The 7,500-nt window shown below is 45.9% G+C and overlaps 22 non-coding genes and 3 pseudogenes across 22 annotated transcripts in view; all 25 read left to right on the top strand.

Annotated features, from left to right (window-relative positions):
* LOC118955518 overlaps window positions 1–50 on the top strand; it is a 119-nt gene extending 69 nt beyond the window's left edge. The window contains exon 1 of the ribosomal RNA XR_005045355.1: window positions 1–50. This exon is cut by the window's left edge and continues 69 nt beyond it. This is a non-coding gene — a ribosomal RNA (5S ribosomal RNA).
* Window positions 51–227: 177 nt separating this feature from the next.
* LOC118955517 lies at window positions 228–346 on the top strand. The gene has a single exon (XR_005045354.1). It is a non-coding gene; the product is annotated as a 5S ribosomal RNA (ribosomal RNA).
* Window positions 347–606: 260 nt separating this feature from the next.
* LOC118955486 lies at window positions 607–725 on the top strand (annotated as a pseudogene).
* Window positions 726–902: 177 nt separating this feature from the next.
* LOC118955468 lies at window positions 903–1,022 on the top strand. Its single transcript, XR_005045332.1, has one exon. It is a non-coding gene; the product is annotated as a 5S ribosomal RNA (ribosomal RNA).
* A 176-nt stretch (window positions 1,023–1,198) lies between these two features.
* LOC118955390 lies at window positions 1,199–1,317 on the top strand. The gene has a single exon (XR_005045254.1). It is a non-coding gene; the product is annotated as a 5S ribosomal RNA (ribosomal RNA).
* Window positions 1,318–1,494: 177 nt separating this feature from the next.
* Window positions 1,495–1,613, top strand: LOC118955516. Its single transcript, XR_005045353.1, has one exon. It is a non-coding gene; the product is annotated as a 5S ribosomal RNA (ribosomal RNA).
* Window positions 1,614–1,873: 260 nt separating this feature from the next.
* On the top strand, window positions 1,874–1,992 carry LOC118955485 (annotated as a pseudogene).
* A 177-nt stretch (window positions 1,993–2,169) lies between these two features.
* On the top strand, window positions 2,170–2,289 carry LOC118955467. Its single transcript, XR_005045331.1, has one exon. It is a non-coding gene; the product is annotated as a 5S ribosomal RNA (ribosomal RNA).
* A 177-nt stretch (window positions 2,290–2,466) lies between these two features.
* Window positions 2,467–2,585, top strand: LOC118955389. The gene has a single exon (XR_005045253.1). It is a non-coding gene; the product is annotated as a 5S ribosomal RNA (ribosomal RNA).
* A 177-nt stretch (window positions 2,586–2,762) lies between these two features.
* LOC118955515 lies at window positions 2,763–2,881 on the top strand. The gene has a single exon (XR_005045352.1). It is a non-coding gene; the product is annotated as a 5S ribosomal RNA (ribosomal RNA).
* A 177-nt stretch (window positions 2,882–3,058) lies between these two features.
* LOC118955447 lies at window positions 3,059–3,178 on the top strand. The gene has a single exon (XR_005045311.1). It is a non-coding gene; the product is annotated as a 5S ribosomal RNA (ribosomal RNA).
* Window positions 3,179–3,355: 177 nt separating this feature from the next.
* LOC118955446 lies at window positions 3,356–3,475 on the top strand. The gene has a single exon (XR_005045310.1). It is a non-coding gene; the product is annotated as a 5S ribosomal RNA (ribosomal RNA).
* Window positions 3,476–3,652: 177 nt separating this feature from the next.
* LOC118955396 lies at window positions 3,653–3,771 on the top strand. Its single transcript, XR_005045260.1, has one exon. It is a non-coding gene; the product is annotated as a 5S ribosomal RNA (ribosomal RNA).
* Window positions 3,772–3,948: 177 nt separating this feature from the next.
* LOC118955383 lies at window positions 3,949–4,067 on the top strand. The gene has a single exon (XR_005045247.1). It is a non-coding gene; the product is annotated as a 5S ribosomal RNA (ribosomal RNA).
* A 177-nt stretch (window positions 4,068–4,244) lies between these two features.
* Window positions 4,245–4,364, top strand: LOC118955445. Its single transcript, XR_005045309.1, has one exon. It is a non-coding gene; the product is annotated as a 5S ribosomal RNA (ribosomal RNA).
* Window positions 4,365–4,541: 177 nt separating this feature from the next.
* Window positions 4,542–4,661, top strand: LOC118955444. The gene has a single exon (XR_005045308.1). It is a non-coding gene; the product is annotated as a 5S ribosomal RNA (ribosomal RNA).
* A 177-nt stretch (window positions 4,662–4,838) lies between these two features.
* On the top strand, window positions 4,839–4,958 carry LOC118955443. The gene has a single exon (XR_005045307.1). It is a non-coding gene; the product is annotated as a 5S ribosomal RNA (ribosomal RNA).
* Window positions 4,959–5,135: 177 nt separating this feature from the next.
* LOC118955405 lies at window positions 5,136–5,255 on the top strand. The gene has a single exon (XR_005045269.1). It is a non-coding gene; the product is annotated as a 5S ribosomal RNA (ribosomal RNA).
* Window positions 5,256–5,515: 260 nt separating this feature from the next.
* On the top strand, window positions 5,516–5,634 carry LOC118955513. The gene has a single exon (XR_005045350.1). It is a non-coding gene; the product is annotated as a 5S ribosomal RNA (ribosomal RNA).
* Window positions 5,635–5,811: 177 nt separating this feature from the next.
* Window positions 5,812–5,931, top strand: LOC118955442. Its single transcript, XR_005045306.1, has one exon. It is a non-coding gene; the product is annotated as a 5S ribosomal RNA (ribosomal RNA).
* Window positions 5,932–6,108: 177 nt separating this feature from the next.
* On the top strand, window positions 6,109–6,228 carry LOC118955441. The gene has a single exon (XR_005045305.1). It is a non-coding gene; the product is annotated as a 5S ribosomal RNA (ribosomal RNA).
* A 177-nt stretch (window positions 6,229–6,405) lies between these two features.
* Window positions 6,406–6,525, top strand: LOC118955488 (annotated as a pseudogene).
* A 177-nt stretch (window positions 6,526–6,702) lies between these two features.
* On the top strand, window positions 6,703–6,822 carry LOC118955440. The gene has a single exon (XR_005045304.1). It is a non-coding gene; the product is annotated as a 5S ribosomal RNA (ribosomal RNA).
* A 260-nt stretch (window positions 6,823–7,082) lies between these two features.
* On the top strand, window positions 7,083–7,201 carry LOC118955298. The gene has a single exon (XR_005045162.1). It is a non-coding gene; the product is annotated as a 5S ribosomal RNA (ribosomal RNA).
* A 177-nt stretch (window positions 7,202–7,378) lies between these two features.
* On the top strand, window positions 7,379–7,498 carry LOC118955439. Its single transcript, XR_005045303.1, has one exon. It is a non-coding gene; the product is annotated as a 5S ribosomal RNA (ribosomal RNA).
* Window positions 7,499–7,500: the final 2 nt, after the last annotated feature.

Here is a 7,500-nt window from a genome sequence, read left to right as displayed (position 1 = left end):
GGTTAGTACTTGGATGGGAGACCGCCTGGGAATACCAGGTGCTGTAAGCTTTTTGTCACTGCCTTGTGGAATTTCAACTCTTTGTCCGTTTTTTCCCACAAGGCTGAAATATGTGCCCTCGCTTTGAAATAAGTAAGCAAGGTTAGTTTGTATTTCATCCAACAATCTGTGCTACAAATTATGGCTACAGTATATGCAATTTCATCCACTTTTTGAGATTGCCTTTCGCTTACGGCCACACCGGCCTGAGTACGCCTGATCTCGTCCGATCTCGGAAGCTAAGCAGGGTCGGGCCTGGTTAGTACTTGGATGGGAGACCGCCTGGGAATACCAGGTGCTGTAAGCTTTTTGTCACTGCCTTGTGGAATTTCAACTCTTTGTCCGTTTTTTCCCACAAGGCTGAAATATGTGCCCTCGCTTTGAAATAAGTAAGCAAGGTTAGTTTGTATTTCATCCAACAATCTGTGCTACAAATTATGGCTACAGTATATGCAATTTCTTCCACTTTTTGAGTGACACAAAGATGCTTATCTAAATGGTGGAAATGCAACAGCTGTTAATCAGGCTCACTTTGACTTTACATGGTGCACCAAGAGATAGTTTCTCGCTTACGGCCACACCGGCCTGAGTACGCCTGATCTCGTCCGATCTCGGAAGCTAAGCAGGGTCAGGCCTGGTTAGTACTTGGATGGGAGACCGCCTGGGAATACCAGGTGCTATAAGCTTTTTGTCACTGCCTTGTGGAATTTCAACTCTTTGTCCGTTTTTTCCCACAAGGCTGAAATATGTGCCCTCGCTTTGAAATAAGTAAGCAAGGTTAGTTTGTATTTCATCCAACAATCTGTGCTACAAATTATGGCTACAGTATATGCAATTTCATCCACTTTTTGAGATTGCCTTTCGCTTACGGCCACACCGGCCTGAGTACGCCTGATCTCGTCAGATCTCGGAAGCTAAGCAGGGTCGGGCCTGGTTAGTACTTGGATGGGAGACCCGCCTGGGAATACCAGGTGCTGTAAGCTTTTTGTCACTGCCTTGTGGAATTTCAACTCTTTGTCCGTTTTTTCCACAAGGCTGAAATATGTGCCCTCGCTTTGAAATAAGTAAGCAAGGTTAGTTTGTATTTCATCCAACAATCTGTGCTACAAATTATGGCTACAGTATATGCAATTTCATCCACTTTTTGAGATTGCCTTTCGCTTACGGCCACACCGGCCTGAGTACGCCTGATCTCGTCCGATCTCGGAAGCTAAGCAGGGTCGGGCCTGGTTAGTACTTGGATGGGAGACCGCCTGGGAATACCAGGTGCTATAAGCTTTTTGTCACTGCCTTGTGGAATTTCAACTCTTTGTCCGTTTTTTCCCACAAGGCTGAAATATGTGCCCTCGCTTTGAAATAAGTAAGCAAGGTTAGTTTGTATTTCATCCAACAATCTGTGCTACAAATTATGGCTACAGTATATGCAATTTCATCCACTTTTTGAGATTGCCTTTCGCTTACGGCCACACCGGCCTGAGTACGCCTGATCTCGTCCGATCTCGGAAGCTAAGCAGGGTCGGGCCTGGTTAGTACTTGGATGGGAGACCGCCTGGGAATACCAGGTGCTGTAAGCTTTTTGTCACTGCCTTGTGGAATTTCAACTCTTTGTCCGTTTTTTCCCACAAGGCTGAAATATGTGCCCTCGCTTTGAAATAAGTAAGCAAGGTTAGTTTGTATTTCATCCAACAATCTGTGCTACAAATTATGGCTACAGTATATGCAATTTCTTCCACTTTTTGAGTGACACAAAGATGCTTATCTAAATGGTGGAAATGCAACAGCTGTTAATCAGGCTCACTTTGACTTTACATGGTGCACCAAGAGATAGTTTCTCGCTTACGGCCACACCGGCCTGAGTACGCCTGATCTCGTCCGATCTCGGAAGCTAAGCAGGGTCAGGCCTGGTTAGTACTTGGATGGGAGACCGCCTGGGAATACCAGGTGCTATAAGCTTTTTGTCACTGCCTTGTGGAATTTCAACTCTTTGTCCGTTTTTTCCCACAAGGCTGAAATATGTGCCCTCGCTTTGAAATAAGTAAGCAAGGTTAGTTTGTATTTCATCCAACAATCTGTGCTACAAATTATGGCTACAGTATATGCAATTTCATCCACTTTTTGAGATTGCCTTTCGCTTACGGCCACACCGGCCTGAGTACGCCTGATCTCGTCAGATCTCGGAAGCTAAGCAGGGTCGGGCCTGGTTAGTACTTGGATGGGAGACCCGCCTGGGAATACCAGGTGCTGTAAGCTTTTTGTCACTGCCTTGTGGAATTTCAACTCTTTGTCCGTTTTTTCCCACAAGGCTGAAATATGTGCCCTCGCTTTGAAATAAGTAAGCAAGGTTAGTTTGTATTTCATCCAACAATCTGTGCTACAAATTATGGCTACAGTATATGCAATTTCATCCACTTTTTGAGATTGCCTTTCGCTTACGGCCACACCGGCCTGAGTACGCCTGATCTCGTCCGATCTCGGAAGCTAAGCAGGGTCGGGCCTGGTTAGTACTTGGATGGGAGACCGCCTGGGAATACCAGGTGCTATAAGCTTTTTGTCACTGCCTTGTGGAATTTCAACTCTTTGTCCGTTTTTTCCCACAAGGCTGAAATATGTGCCCTCGCTTTGAAATAAGTAAGCAAGGTTAGTTTGTATTTCATCCAACAATCTGTGCTACAAATTATGGCTACAGTATATGCAATTTCATCCACTTTTTGAGATTGCCTTTCGCTTACGGCCACACCGGCCTGAGTACGCCTGATCTCGTCCGATCTCGGAAGCTAAGCAGGGTCGGGCCTGGTTAGTACTTGGATGGGAGACCGCCTGGGAATACCAGGTGCTGTAAGCTTTTTGTCACTGCCTTGTGGAATTTCAACTCTTTGTCCGTTTTTTCCCACAAGGCTGAAATATGTGCCCTCGCTTTGAAATAAGTAAGCAAGGTTAGTTTGTATTTCATCCAACAATCTGTGCTACAAATTATGGCTACAGTATATGCAATTTCATCCACTTTTTGAGATTGTCTTTCGCTTACGGCCACACCGGCCTGAGTACGCCTGATCTCGTCCGATCTCGGAAGCTAAGCAGGGTCGGGCCTGGTTAGTACTTGGATGGGAGACCCGCCTGGGAATACCAGGTGCTGTAAGCTTTTTGTCACTGCCTTGTGGAATTTCAACTCTTTGTCCGTTTTTTCCCACAAGGCTGAAATATGTGCCCTCGCTTTGAAATAAGTAAGCAAGGTTAGTTTGTATTTCATCCAACAATCTGTGCTACAAATTATGGCTACAGTATATGCAATTTCATCCACTTTTTGAGATTGCCTTTCGCTTACGGCCACACCGGCCTGAGTACGCCTGATCTCGTCCGATCTCGGAAGCTAAGCAGGGTCGGGCCTGGTTAGTACTTGGATGGGAGACCCGCCTGGGAATACCAGGTGCTGTAAGCTTTTTGTCACTGCCTTGTGGAATTTCAACTCTTTGTCCGTTTTTTCCCACAAGGCTGAAATATGTGCCCTCGCTTTGAAATAAGTAAGCAAGGTTAGTTTGTATTTCATCCAACAATCTGTGCTACAAATTATGGCTACAGTATATGCAATTTCATCCACTTTTTGAGATTGACTTTCGCTTACGGCCACACCGGCCTGAGTACGCCTGATCTTGTCCGATCTCGGAAGCTAAGCAGGGTCGGGCCTGGTTAGTACTTGGATGGGAGACCGCCTGGGAATACCAGGTGCTGTAAGCTTTTTGTCACTGCCTTGTGGAATTTCAACTCTTTGTCCGTTTTTTCCCACAAGGCTGAAATATGTGCCCTCGCTTTGAAATAAGTAAGCAAGGTTAGTTTGTATTTCATCCAACAATCTGTGCTACAAATTATGGCTACAGTATATGCAATTTCATCCACTTTTTGAGATTGCCTTTCGCTTACGGCCACACCGGCCCGAGTACGCCTGATCTCGTCCGATCTCGGAAGCTAAGCAGGGTCGGGCCTGGTTAGTACTTGGATGGGAGACCGCCTGGGAATACCAGGTGCTGTAAGCTTTTTGTCACTGCCTTGTGGAATTTCAACTCTTTGTCCGTTTTTTCCCACAAGGCTGAAATATGTGCCCTCGCTTTGAAATAAGTAAGCAAGGTTAGTTTGTATTTCATCCAACAATCTGTGCTACAAATTATGGCTACAGTATATGCAATTTCATCCACTTTTTGAGATTGCCTTTCGCTTACGGCCACACCGGCCTGAGTACGCCTGATCTCGTCCGATCTCGGAAGCTAAGCAGGGTCGGGCCTGGTTAGTACTTGGATGGGAGACCCGCCTGGGAATACCAGGTGCTGTAAGCTTTTTGTCACTGCCTTGTGGAATTTCAACTCTTTGTCCGTTTTTTCCCACAAGGCTGAAATATGTGCCCTCGCTTTGAAATAAGTAAGCAAGGTTAGTTTGTATTTCATCCAACAATCTGTGCTACAAATTATGGCTACAGTATATGCAATTTCATCCACTTTTTGAGATTGCCTTTCGCTTACGGCCACACCGGCCTGAGTACGCCTGATCTCGTCCGATCTCGGAAGCTAAGCAGGGTCGGGCCTGGTTAGTACTTGGATGGGAGACCCGCCTGGGAATACCAGGTGCTGTAAGCTTTTTGTCACTGCCTTGTGGAATTTCAACTCTTTGTCCGTTTTTTCCCACAAGGCTGAAATATGTGCCCTCGCTTTGAAATAAGTAAGCAAGGTTAGTTTGTATTTCATCCAACAATCTGTGCTACAAATTATGGCTACAGTATATGCAATTTCATCCACTTTTTGAGATTGCCTTTCGCTTACGGCCACACCGGCCTGAGTACGCCTGATCTCGTCCGATCTCGGAAGCTAAGCAGGGTCGGGCCTGGTTAGTACTTGGATGGGAGACCCGCCTGGGAATACCAGGTGCTGTAAGCTTTTTGTCACTGCCTTGTGGAATTTCAACTCTTTGTCCGTTTTTTCCCACAAGGCTGAAATATGTGCCCTCGCTTTGAAATAAGTAAGCAAGGTTAGTTTGTATTTCATCCAACAATCTGTGCTACAAATTATGGCTACAGTATATGCAATTTCATCCACTTTTTGAGATTGCCTTTCGCTTACGGCCACACCAGCCTGAGTACGCCTGATCTCGTCCGATCTCGGAAGCTAAGCAGGGTCGGGCCTGGTTAGTACTTGGATGGGAGACCCGCCTGGGAATACCAGGTGCTGTAAGCTTTTTGTCACTGCCTTGTGGAATTTCAACTCTTTGTCCGTTTTTTCCCACAAGGCTGAAATATGTGCCCTCGCTTTGAAATAAGTAAGCAAGGTTAGTTTGTATTTCATCCAACAATCTGTGCTACAAATTATGGCTACAGTATATGCAATTTCTTCCACTTTTTGAGTGACACAAAGATGCTTATCTAAATGGTGGAAATGCAACAGCTGTTAATCAGGCTCACTTTGACTTTACATGGTGCACCAAGAGATAGTTTCTCGCTTACGGCCACACCGGCCTGAGTACGCCTGATCTCGTCCGATCTCGGAAGCTAAGCAGGGTCGGGCCTGGTTAGTACTTGGATGGGAGACCGCCTGGGAATACCAGGTGCTGTAAGCTTTTTGTCACTGCCTTGTGGAATTTCAACTCTTTGTCCGTTTTTTCCCACAAGGCTGAAATATGTGCCCTCGCTTTGAAATAAGTAAGCAAGGTTAGTTTGTATTTCATCCAACAATCTGTGCTACAAATTATGGCTACAGTATATGCAATTTCATCCACTTTTTGAGATTGCCTTTCGCTTACGGCCACACCGGCCTGAGTACGCCTGATCTCGTCCGATCTCGGAAGCTAAGCAGGGTCGGGCCTGGTTAGTACTTGGATGGGAGACCCGCCTGGGAATACCAGGTGCTGTAAGCTTTTTGTCACTGCCTTGTGGAATTTCAACTCTTTGTCCGTTTTTTCCCACAAGGCTGAAATATGTGCCCTCGCTTTGAAATAAGTAAGCAAGGTTAGTTTGTATTTCATCCAACAATCTGTGCTACAAATTATGGCTACAGTATATGCAATTTCATCCACTTTTTGAGATTGCCTTTCGCTTACGGCCACACCGGCCTGAGTACGCCTGATCTCGTCCGATCTCGGAAGCTAAGCAGGGTCGGGCCTGGTTAGTACTTGGATGGGAGACCCGCCTGGGAATACCAGGTGCTGTAAGCTTTTTGTCACTGCCTTGTGGAATTTCAACTCTTTGTCCGTTTTTTCCCACAAGGCTGAAATATGTGCCCTCGCTTTGAAATAAGTAAGCAAGGTTAGTTTGTATTTCATCCAACAATCTGTGCTACAAATTATGGCTACAGTATATGCAATTTCATCCACTTTTTGAGATTGCCTTTCACTTACGGCCACACCGGCCTGAGTACGCCTGATCTCGTCCGATCTCGGAAGCTAAGCAGGGTCGGGCCTGGTTAGTACTTGGATGGGAGACCCGCCTGGGAATACCAGGTGCTGTAAGCTTTTTGTCACTGCCTTGTGGAATTTCAACTCTTTGTCCGTTTTTTCCCACAAGGCTGAAATATGTGCCCTCGCTTTGAAATAAGTAAGCAAGGTTAGTTTGTATTTCATCCAACAATCTGTGCTACAAATTATGGCTACAGTATATGCAATTTCATCCACTTTTTGAGATTGCCTTTCGCTTACGGCCACACCGGCCTGAGTACGCCTGATCTCGTCCGATCTCGGAAGCTAAGCAGGGTCGGGCCTGGTTAGTACTTGGATGGGAGACCCGCCTGGGAATACCAGGTGCTGTAAGCTTTTTGTCACTGCCTTGTGGAATTTCAACTCTTTGTCCGTTTTTTCCCACAAGGCTGAAATATGTGCCCTCGCTTTGAAATAAGTAAGCAAGGTTAGTTTGTATTTCATCCAACAATCTGTGCTACAAATTATGGCTACAGTATATGCAATTTCTTCCACTTTTTGAGTGACACAAAGATGCTTATCTAAATGGTGGAAATGCAACAGCTGTTAATCAGGCTCACTTTGACTTTACATGGTGCACCAAGAGATAGTTTCTCGCTTACGGCCACACCGGCCTGAATACGCCTGATCTCGTCTGATCTCGGAAGCTAAGCAGGGTCGGGCCTGGTTAGTACTTGGATGGGAGACCGCCTGGGAATACCAGGTGCTGTAAGCTTTTTGTCACTGCCTTGTGGAATTTCAACTCTTTGTCCGTTTTTTCCCACAAGGCTGAAATATGTGCCCTCGCTTTGAAATAAGTAAGCAAGGTTAGTTTGTATTTCATCCAACAATCTGTGCTACAAATTATGGCTACAGTATATGCAATTTCATCCACTTTTTGAGATTGCCTTTCGCTTACGGCCACACCGGCCTGAGTACGCCTGATCTCGTCCGATCTCGGAAGCTAAGCAGGGTCGGGCCTGGTTAGTACTTGGATGGGAGACCCGCCTGGGAATACCAGGTGCTGTAAGCTTT

Source organism: Oncorhynchus mykiss, unplaced genomic scaffold (assembly GCF_013265735.2).
Source record: "Oncorhynchus mykiss isolate Arlee unplaced genomic scaffold, USDA_OmykA_1.1 un_scaffold_403, whole genome shotgun sequence".
NCBI classification, from domain to species: Eukaryota; Metazoa; Chordata; class Actinopteri; order Salmoniformes; family Salmonidae; genus Oncorhynchus; species Oncorhynchus mykiss.
Note: the sequence above shows the minus strand (reverse complement) of the source record. Positions and strands in the feature narration are given on the sequence as shown.